General features: G+C 41.6%; 3 non-coding genes across 3 annotated transcripts; 1 reads left to right on the forward strand and 2 right to left on the reverse strand.

The window, feature by feature from the left end:
* Window positions 1-38: 38 nt before the first annotated feature.
* On the reverse strand, window positions 39-152 carry LOC111946504 (U5 spliceosomal RNA). Its single transcript, XR_002872237.1, has one exon. It is a non-coding gene; the product is annotated as a U5 spliceosomal RNA (small nuclear RNA).
* A 764-nt stretch (window positions 153-916) lies between these two features.
* LOC111946500 (U5 spliceosomal RNA) lies at window positions 917-1,028 on the reverse strand. Its single transcript, XR_002872234.1, has one exon. It is a non-coding gene; the product is annotated as a U5 spliceosomal RNA (small nuclear RNA).
* A 6,784-nt stretch (window positions 1,029-7,812) lies between these two features.
* On the forward strand, window positions 7,813-7,926 carry LOC111946542 (U5 spliceosomal RNA). Its single transcript, XR_002872276.1, has one exon. It is a non-coding gene; the product is annotated as a U5 spliceosomal RNA (small nuclear RNA).
* Window positions 7,927-11,279: the final 3,353 nt, after the last annotated feature.

Consider the following 11,279-nt stretch of genomic DNA (forward strand, 5'->3'; position numbering starts at 1 on the left):
AGATAGTTAACTTGCTTTACTGTTTCACATCTTTAGGAGGCCCTACTACTGCAGGGCATCAAAAAACTGAATCAAACTCTTGTTGTTCCTCCCCACGGAAATCGTTAGTAAAAGGCGAAAGATTTATACGATCTGAAGAGAAACAAGAGTGCTGGCCTTGGAAAGCACCAAGTGACCCGCCCCATTCACGGCACTACAACTTTAGGTAATGGTGTCAAATCGTGTAAGACAAAGAAGGCCAACTAAATGTTGAAAATACATTAAAACTTAAATAGCTTGCATTACACGCAAATGATCCAGAACAAAATAATAGTATTAGCAAGAAGATGCAATCCATGGTCCAGAAACCAATTATCTTTTCACCTAATTCATACATTTGGACCAAAATAATCTTGTTTGTATCTGTGGATACAGCTGCAATTTTCATGATTAGATTGGGTTTTCCATACATAACTGTATCCTTTATAACTCTCCTAGAAATATAGGACGGAGGTATGTAGGATGACTCTTATATTGAGGAACATGAAGAGAACAGCAGAAGACCAAGAGGGGAGAAATATAAAAAACTGAGTGGATTTTAGGGAGGAGTTGAAACAGACTTTGGGAGAATCAGGAGACTTTTTTTATTGCATCGATCATCAATTTCTTTCATTACCCAGTTTTGGCGCCCTCTACTAGTCTTTGCCTGTAGTAACCATAGTTCTTTCAGCTGCCGTTTAAAATTTTATAAACATATTTACCTTCACGATTTTTTGAGGTTTTAAACATTTATAAAAGCTTTTCCAAAGAGCACAGTAAAGATCTGTTGATAAATCCATGAAGAAAACATATACAAGCTATAAACTTTACATACGCACATAGCCAGGTAAATCTAATGTAGATAATTAACTTGCTTTATTTTTTCACATCTTTAGGAAGCCCTACTATTGCATGGCATCAAAAAATTGAATCAAAGTCTTGTTGTTCCTCCCCACAGAAATCTTTAGTAAAAGGCAAAAGATTTATACGATCTGAAGAGAAACAAGAGTGCTGGCTTTGGAAAGCACCAAGTGACCCGCCCCATTCACGGCACTACAACTTTAGGTAATGGTGTCAAATCGTGTAAGACAAAGAAGGCCAACTAAATATTTAAAATACATTAAACCTTAAATAGCTTGCATTTCATAGAAATGATCCAGAACAAAATAATAGTATTAGCAAGAAGATACAATCCATGGTCCAGAAACCAATTACCTTTTCACCTAATTCTCACTTCTGGCTTTTCCCATCAAGGGTCTCCACAGTGAAACAACCCTCCCATGAGGATGAGTCGCATATTAAACTTGTCAATGTTTTCACGCCGGATGCTTTTCCTGATGCAACCCTCTCAAACTGAATGGGCTTGGGACTGGCACAGCAGCAGAGAAGGGAATAGGGAGCAGCCTGGATTTGAGCCCTGGTTTCAAGGACGGAATGCACTGCAAACCAGCACGAGCTAAACTGGCCCCCTTTGCACCTAATTCATAAATTTGTACCAAATTGACCCGGTCAAAATTAATAACGCATTTGAAAACTTTTATAAAAACCTGTACACACCGCAGATCAATCCGTCAGAGCAAAGTATTGACTCATTTCTTAATAATGTAAACCTACCCAGGCTAAATGAGGATCAAATCACAAACTTAGATTCTCCGCTCTCGCCGTCTGAACTTCATGAAGCTCTGTTACTTATGCCCAATGGTAAAGCACCAGGGCCTGACGGCTTTCCTGCTGAGTTTTATAAAGAATTCTGGGAACAACTGGCACCAACATTTTATAAAACTGTCACATCTATTAATGAGAGCCAATCAATGCCACCTAACATGAACTCAGCCAACATAATTCTTCTTCTAAAACCAGACAAAGATCCCACTAGTCCTTCAAGCTATCGCCCTATTTCTCTAATCAATGCAGATGTAAAAATTATCTGCAAAGCACTAGCACAGAGAATAGAAAAAATCACTCCTCACATAATTCACTTCGACCAGACTGGATTCATCAAAGGCAGACACTCGGATGATAATGTCCGTAGACTAGTTAATATAATAGACTTTGCCACCATTAAAAACCAGGAAATGACGGTACTATCGCTGGATGCTGAAAAAGCCTTTGACAGAGTTAATTGGAAGTTCCTTATTGCTGCCCTCCAGAAGTTTGGTTTTGGAGAAGCATTCATCAATTGGATCAAAATATTATATCACAACCCCAATGCATCAGTTAGAACTAATAAACAGACTTCAAACAGGTTTTTTCTTGGAAGAGGAACCAGACAGGGCTGCCCACTCTCTCCTTCTCTTTTTGCTATATTCATTGAGCCTTTAGCTGCAGCAATAAGACAGAATGAGAGCATTATAGGAATAAAAACCAAACACAGCCATCATAAAATTAGTCTTTATGCGGATGACATATTACTGTTTTTAAGGAATTTACATTCTGTAAATGAAACAGCAATGATCATAAATGAATTCTCCTCCATATCAGACTATTCCATTAATTGGAATAAGTCTGTTTTATTACCACTCAACAAGAATATGGAACAAAGACTCACAATTCCAGTTAAAACAGGAAATATCAAATATCTGGGTATCTACTTTTCCCCCAAACTATCAGAACTGGTGCAGCTAAACCACACCCCATTACTGAAAAGCATACAGGACGATCTAACACGCTGGACCAACCTGCCTTTGTCCCTTATGGGCAAGGTAGCCACGGTTAAAATGAAAATCTTACCCAAGGTTAATTATCTCTTCTCAATGATTCCCACACAACCGCCATTAAAATGGTTCAAAACATTAGACTCATCCATATCAAGCTTTCTATGGAACAACAAACCTGCAAGAATTAGTCTAAAAACTTTAAAATCTGCAAAAAACTGTGGAGGATTAGAATTACCTAACTTCCACAAATACTTTCTTGCAAATAGATTACAATACATCTTAAAATGGTTAAAAAATAATCCAGAAACCAACTCATGGTTAGACTTGGAACAGGCGTTATGTGGAAAGATCAACCTGTCACAGCTACCATTTATTAGCCAAACAGTTAAAAAACAGGATTGTTTCAAAAGCATTAATATAAATGCCACCTTAACAGCCTGGTGGGAATTTCTCAAAATATCAAAATCATCAATTCAACCGTGCAAAATGACACCCATCTGGAACAACCCGGACATCCTTATTAACAAAAAAATGATTCACTTCCCAGCTTGGCAAGCAGGGGGCATAAAACAACTAGAGCACGTAATTATTGATAGAAGATTCATAACCCCCCAGGAACTTCAAGACAAACATGGAATAAATAACTTCTTGGAATATCAGCAACTTAAATCAAGTATTACTAAAAAGTATAAAATTAAAGACGACGATTTAAAGCTACCAGATGTAGTTACCACTCTGATTAATCTCTGAATAGAACTCTCTCCAAAATATACAAACTTTTATGTAATTTAGATAACAATATTGCCCTTCCAACAAAAAAATGGGATGCAGATTTGAGCATCAGCACAGATGAAAGCTTCTGGTCAGAACTTTGTCTAAACACCTTTAAACTGACAAAAAGTCCAAATCTGCAGCTAATCCATCTCAAAACCCTTCACAGAATTTACTACACTGGACAGAGGATGTTCAAGATGGGTCTCAGTAACTCAGACATTTGCGAGCACTGTGATAATAATCTACCCGACAGCTACATGCACGCACTGTGGTTCTGCACTCCTGTCCAGGCTCTCTGGCAGCAGGTATGTGCCGATTTATCAGTCTGGCTTAAGGTTTCAATCACTGCCTCACCGTCACTTTGTGTGCTTGGTGACATGAGTGCCATCGATATAGAAGAAGGATTAGCTTCTATCATTTTCATAACTCTTTGTATTGCCAAAAAAACTATTTTAATAAATTGGAAAAACAAGAAAAATATAAACATAAGTCAACATAGAAATCTGCTGTTTGATCATATCAGCTTGGAAAAAATGTCAGCCCAAAGCTCAAGTAACTTTGAAAGAATTCAGTCTCTCTGGTCTCCTGTGGTTGACTCCATGACTTAGGGGGTGGGGGGCTTGGTCGTCGCTGCTCCTTGCCCTTCTGCCGTGGTTTGGGGTGGGGGTCGGGGCTTCCGGTGCCTGGCAGGGGCGGTGGGGGGCTCCGTTGGTCGGGGGGTCGGGTCCGGTGCCTGGGTGGGGCGGGCTGGGGCGCTGCGTGGTCCTCTGGGCTTGGGTGTGGGGGTGCGTGGTGGGGGGGTGGGGTGGTGGTCTGGCTTGGCTTGGGGGGGTGGTCCCTTTGCCTGTGCTGGGGGGGGTTGGCGGGGGGCCCTGCTCGGGTGGGGGGGGCCCAGCGGCGCCGGATGGGCTGCCCATCTGCACCTGGGGCTGGGATCGGCCCTTCCCTGGCTCTGGGGCGGGACGGGACAACCCTCTCGGGGCCCCCGGTCGCTCTGGGTGTCACCCGCTTCGGCTGCGGGGTCTGGGGTGGGGTGGGGTGGGGGGCTTGTCGGCGCTGTCCTGTGGGGGGGCGTTCTGGGGGGGAGGGGGGGCCCATTATTAGTACGGGTCGGGGGGGCTAGCGGGTCGGGGTCTCCGCTGAGGCAATCAGTGGTTGCCTCGGCCGGTTGGCCTCCTCGGTCCCGTCGAGGCCTGACCAGAGCTCTTCTAGGGCCGGCGTCTGGGGGTGGGGGCCTGGGCTTGCTCCGGGGGGGGGCGACGCTTTCTGGCTCCTCTCTCTCTGTGTGGGGTGGGTGGTGCCGGGCCTGGGGTGTCGGCGCCTCCGGGGGTGGGCCCCTGGGCTGGGTGGCCCTGGCCCCTTTGCTGGGGGTGGGCTGGGGGACGGCTGTTTGACCACCGGGGGACAGTCTACCAGCTGTCCCCAACTTACCCCCTTCCTTATATAACCTCATATTAGGGTGAGGGGGTGGGGGGTCTAGCCTGCGATGCGCCTTGGGGGGGGGCTACTTGGGAGTGGCCCCCCTCCTATGGTTGCCGTATGGAGTGGGCCCCCCCTCTTTCGGTTTTATTTGCACCTTAGACATGTAGGGTCCTTGGTAGGGGGGGTGCTTGGACATCACTGCAAGCAAGCAGCAGATGTCCTCCTGGCACCCTACCCGCCAATTTTAACCGCACCTTAGACATTTAGGGCCCCTTGGTGTGGAGGGTGAGGGGACATCACTGTGAGTAATCAGGAGATGTCCCCTTAGTGCCCTACTCGCCAATTTTAACTGCACCCCCCTTAGTACACACACCCCTCCCCCTTCAATATATACATTCAAACATAAACACACACACATGCACACAAACACCCTCTCAAGCACCCATACACGCACACACATTTTACAAGGAAGGTGGGACCTGGGTCCATCTGTCCCCTACCCCTTCCCTGGTGGGGGGTGCGGGCCCCTTGGCGATGGCGGCCGTGTCCCTTGGGTGCCGGCTCCCTGGGCCCGGCGGTGCTCTCTCCGCACGGTGGGGGGGTTCATATTACACCTGAGCCGGGGGTGTTCGTGTCCCTGGGGGGTGGGTCCTGGTCCTTGCCCCTGGGCGCTGGGCCCCGCCAAACTTCCAACATGGCCGAGCCTGGTCGGGCCATATTTATAACATCCCTTGTGGGCCGCCCTTTTTTCCCCGGGGTTCCCCCCTCCTGGGCGGGGGCGGCGGGCCCCTGCCTTGCTCCTACCTGGACCAACCGTGGGCCGGGTGGGTGGCTGCCTGGAGTGCGGAGCGGGTCTCCCTTGGGGGGTCCTGGCTCGTACCTGGGGTCGGGGCGGGGGGATGCCCGGAACTCCTGGGTGGTGGTGGGGTGCTCGTCTGGGGCTGTGGGCGTCCCTCTCCGGTGGGGCCCTGCGTTGGGCTCTTCCGGCGCGGCGGGGGGCTGCTTTCCTGGCTGGGCTGGGGCGGCGCTCTCTTTCCCTCTGCGCCTCCCTGCTCTCTGGCTCTGGGGGCCTCGCGGCGGTCCGGCTGGCCCTGGCCTGGGTGGCGGTCTTGGTCGCCCGGGGGGCGGTTGTTCCCTGCCTGTTCCCGTGTGGCGTTGGGGGAATTCCGGCTGCCGCTGCTGCTGCGGCGGGGGTATGGGTGTGGCTGGGCGCTCCTCCTCCTTCTTTTCACATTCCACCATCCATTTTAGAAGAACATAAACACTCACCTGAGCACAGGTGTTAGCTCACCTTTGCACTAATAGTTTGCATGATTGAATGAATGAAAGATTTCACACTAGTTGGTTTAAAGGCATAGGTATGCGTTCGTGAACACTATCTGTTTTGTGTGCATGTTGACATGTGGACATTTTTGCGGCTAGCAGGTGTGTTGATAATATTTGAGTGTGTGTGAACAGGCCCCGCCCTTTTTGTACTACATTTGAACCGTACCGTAACGATAAACAACCAGTAAACCTGTCTGCTCTATGCTGCTTCATGGTCTTACCCCCCTTCCCCTCCTATTATCACCCTCCTACCCCCCCCTCTCTCTAACGTCCCTCTCTCTTCTTCCCCTCTTTCCTTTTCCGTCCGGTCCAACACCAAAGATTTTCAAACATGATTGAAATTAATAAATTTTGGCCTCAATTACAAAAGGGGTTTATTCAGACATACCTTTGGTTTGTCTGAAGATGAATAACCCCTCTTGTTAAAATAAAATATGTCCAACACAAGAGGCCCTCAGCTCTCATCTGTTTGCCTAGCTGTTGGACAGGACAAGTTAAAAAAAAAAATAAATAAATAAATAAATTTGTACCAAAATAATTTTGTTTGTATCTGTGGATACAGCTGCAATTTTCATGATTAGATTGGGTTTTCCATACATAACTGTATCCTTTATATCTGTACTGGAGGTATGTAGGATGGACGGAGGTATGTAGGATGACTCTTATGGTGAGGAAGATGAAGAGAACAGCAGAAGACTAAGAAGGGAGAAATATAAAAAAACGATTTTAGGGAGGAGTTGTTATAAACATTTTTTTCTATGGTGGCGGAAATGAGCAAGTCACACTTACATTTAAGATGCAACAACAAATCCCAGTACAAATTAACAAATACTGAAACACAACAGCAAATCATGAAACACATCAGCAAATCATGAAACACAACAGGAAATCATGAACAACAAGAGTTTGATTCAATTTTTTGATGCCCTCCAGTAGTAGGGCTTCCTAAAGATGTGAAAAAAATAAAGCAAGTTAACTATCTACATTAGATTTACCTGGCTATGTCTGTATGTAAAGTTTAGTGGTTGCATATGTTTTCTTCGTGGATTTCTTGTCAACAGATCTTTACTGTGCTCTTTGGAAATAATTTCATAAATGTTTCAAACCTCAAAAGATCATGAAGGTAAATATGTTTATAAAGTTTATAACGGCAGCTGACAGAACTATGGTAACTACAGGCAAAGACCAATAGAGGGCGCCAAAACTGAGAAATAACAAACAAGATTATTTTGTCAAACAAGATTATTTTGGTACATTTTTTTTGATTGATTTGATTTATTTAAGTGTCATGCACTAATGTGCCCAGCCCACACGGGCTTATATGACACTGAAAGACAAAATACACAATACATAAAGATACATCCCCCTCACAAAAATACAATAATCATACAAATGTATGAATTAGGTGAAAAGATAATTGGTTTCTGGACCATGGATTGCATCTTCTTGCTAATACTATTATTTTGTTCTGGATCATTTGCGTGTAATGCAAGCTATTTAAGTTTTAATGTATTTTCAACATTTAGTTGGCCTTTTTTGTCTTACACGATTTGACACCATTACCTAAAGTAGTAGTGCCGTGAATGGGGCGGGTCACTTGGTGCTTCCAAGGCCAGCACTCTTGTTTCTCTTCAGATCGCATAAATCTTTCGCCTTTTACTAAAGATTTCCGTGGGGAGGAACAACAAGAGTTTGATTCAATTTTTTGATGCCCTGCAGTAGTAGGGCCTCCTAAAGATGTGAAAAAATAAAGCAAGTTAACTATCTACATTAGATTTACCTGGCTATGTCCGTATGTAAAGTTTATAGCTTGTATATGTTTTCTTCATGGATTTCTTTTCAACGGACCTTTACTGTGCTCTTTGGAAATACTTTTATAAATGTTTAAAACCTCAAAAGATCCTGAAGGTAAATATGTTTATAAAGTTTTAAACGGCAGCTAAAAGAACTATGGTTACTACGGGCAAAGACTAGTAGAGGGCGCCAAAACTGAGTAATGAAAGAAATTGATGATCGAGGCAATTAAAAAAAGTCTCCTGATTCTCCCAAAGTCTGTTTCAACTCCTCCCTAAAATCCACTCGGTTTTTTATATTTCTTCTGCTGTTCTCTTCATGTTCCTCAATATAAGAGTCATCCTACATACCTCCGTCCTATATTTCTAGGAGAGTTATAAAGGATACAGTTATGTATGGAAAACCCAATCTAATCATGAAAATTGCAGCTGTATCCACAGATACAAACAAGATTATTTTGGTACAACTGTATGAATTAGGTGAAAAGATAATTGGTTTCTGGACCATGGATTGCATCTCCTTGCTAATACTTTTATTTCGTTCAGGATAATTTGTGTGTAATGCAAGCTATTCAAGTTTTAATGTATTTTATTCTTGCTATCACAAAAGAAAATCCAGTTGGCATGATATGAGGTATATTATATAATGTGTATAAAATTGGATTGAAAATTACACGAAGGTCACAGGGTCTCTATTACTGGAACACAATGTTTCAAGGTTTGTTTTTTAACACATTAATAGCATCATATAGACATTTTAATTTTCAACCATTCAAATAATTTGGCTTAACTGTTTTAGTTTTTTATGGATTCTGAGCTTTGATTGATTATGTTTCAGAGGCAAAATGTTCCAGTTATGACTAAATAAATTGATTACTTAACCCTCTAAATTCCTTTTTTAAGGTTTGTTTTAGAATAGAATAGAATAGAATGCCTTTATTGTCACATTGTCATTTTGTGTTTTTAGCTTAAGAAGAATTTTCAATTCCCACAGAAATCTAACAAATGTCCTCCTTTTTATCTGCAAAGGTAATTTTCAGAAAAAAATTTTGTACCAGTGTGAGGCTGGACTCCAGGCTTTTCCTTTGCCAGTCTGTTTTCTTGTGCTGGTCTGGGTTTGACCATGACACATGTCAGATGTGTGACAGGTCACGTGATAGCCAGAGCTGATTTGGAAAGGAGGAGGAAGGGAATGGAGAGGAGGTGGGAGAAGGAAAGAGGGGGCGGCCAACACTCAAGAGAAATTGTCAGGTGAGCTGCAAAGAGGCTGAAACAGACAGGAAGCTGTGCAAGGAGATGCCAACATAAAACTCCTGATGAATATATATGCGGGAAATTAACCTTTTTTACCTCAGGAATACCTCATTTTTGTTTCAGGAGTATGTTTAGATTTAATGGTTTCTAAAATTGTCTTTCATTCACTGGAAAAAAAAGTTATTAAATGCAGTTAAAAACGGAAAATAAAACAACAACCATTATTTCCACCTCCATATGTGGAAAATCCATTCTTTAAAATAAAAGCTTTTTTCTCTCAAAACAAAACCAAAATTCTAATACTTTTTAGTGGTTTAATATTTCATTATGTTTTTTAAATTAATGCAAAAAGTGAATCTGTAGAAAATGGCTTTAAATATTCTCTTTATACATATAGGTATATCATTTTGGATGTTGTTTTGTTTTTATATTTAGAACTGCTTTTGCTATCAAATTAAAGATTTCAGTTTTTAAAGAAATAAATGAAAATTAAGAAAAAATGTGATTTACATTGAATTTTTACTTTCACTATTTTCTGTCTGACTTTGTCAGGTTTGTACAGGTGGTTGAAAAATGTAATATATAAATAAAGATTATGAATCCTTTTTGAAATGGGGAGGAGGTGCAAAAAAATAGAGAAATGCAAGTATGCATTTGGAAAGTTTATGACATGCATAGTGCAACATCACAAGATGATTTAGAAAGGATTTACCACCTTGTGGACTACGGTCTACACATAGAAACACTTTAATTACTTTTAAAAATTCAGGGAAGAAAGGGCAAAGTAAATTTTAAACAGTATCTTGCAATAATTTGCATTCAGCCATCAAGATGCACCATACTGGGTTTCAGGACGAACGTGGCTGCCTGGGCTCCTGCGGTGCCTGTTGTGGAGAATTAACTTTTCATTTGGTCTGTATGATCAGCAAAAAAAAAAAAAGGGGGGGGGGGGCTTTTTTCACTTAATTCCTTTACTACTTTTTCCAGATGATGGACAGTACAAAAAATACATTTATGTTTTTGTTCATCCAAATGTGTGTCAGGGGCAGTGCAGACTAAAACGTTTACTCTCTAAAACATCAAATGTACTTTAGAGTCTTCCAGGCATCACCACAGCTGCTGTTCTCCACCTGAGGTTCCCAGAGAGGCATATTATGAAAATAAGTGTGCAAGGTTTTATTATTTACAATACCAAATAAGACATAAAAAATCAATGTATATTATTATGAAACACCAAACGCAATTAGACTATACTTATAATAAAACCAAATGTAAAGCGAGATAGAAAATAAAAAATTATTTATGAAAACTTTTGTTTCTTGGTCAACTGTGGAAAAATGTAGTAATTTTTAAAATTGTATTTCTTTTTTTAAATGTGTTCCAGAGATTTAAAAAGAAACGGCTTTCCAAACCAAGTATTGTATCTTGGAGATCCATAGTTTTCTCTGCTTGCAGAATATGTAACTCTAAGCATCTTCTCTTATCTAAGGGTGCCATTTTTACAGAAGTAGCTGCTAAGTTAAATAAAAAAATGTTTGTATTAAGTTGGAGGAAATGTATATATATTATATAGATCATTGCCAATTACCTTTATATTCAAAACAGTAACACGAAAACGTTTGAAAAAATGTGTTTAAAGATCATATAAAATGTTTTAGATCAAACAAACATTACACATGGACATATATGTTTTTAATGGAGGTGTTCAATAGTAATAATAATACATGTAAATTTTAATTAAATCGATAATTGTAGTGGCAACAACTGGAGTCAAGTGTTTGTGAAAACTGACAATCACTAATTTACAATGACTAATCATATACTTTTCTTTTATCAATGTCACAAGGAGTAATACCTTCTTTTTTTTTATTATATCAAGGCGTAATTTTGGCCAATGAGCATAAATTGCCCACAGGACACAGCATCTGATAAGGCGCCTGGTTATGCCTTTCAATAGACCAATATAAAGTCTTTTTTTCCTACACTGTTCATGGGTGGAGTAAAACCCAAAAGGGCTTCAGTTTGAGGTCGCTAA

Source organism: Oryzias latipes, chromosome 19 (assembly GCF_053564925.1).
Source record: "Oryzias latipes strain Hd-rR chromosome 19, Olatipes_Hd-rR_3.1".
NCBI classification, from domain to species: Eukaryota; Metazoa; Chordata; class Actinopteri; order Beloniformes; family Adrianichthyidae; genus Oryzias; species Oryzias latipes.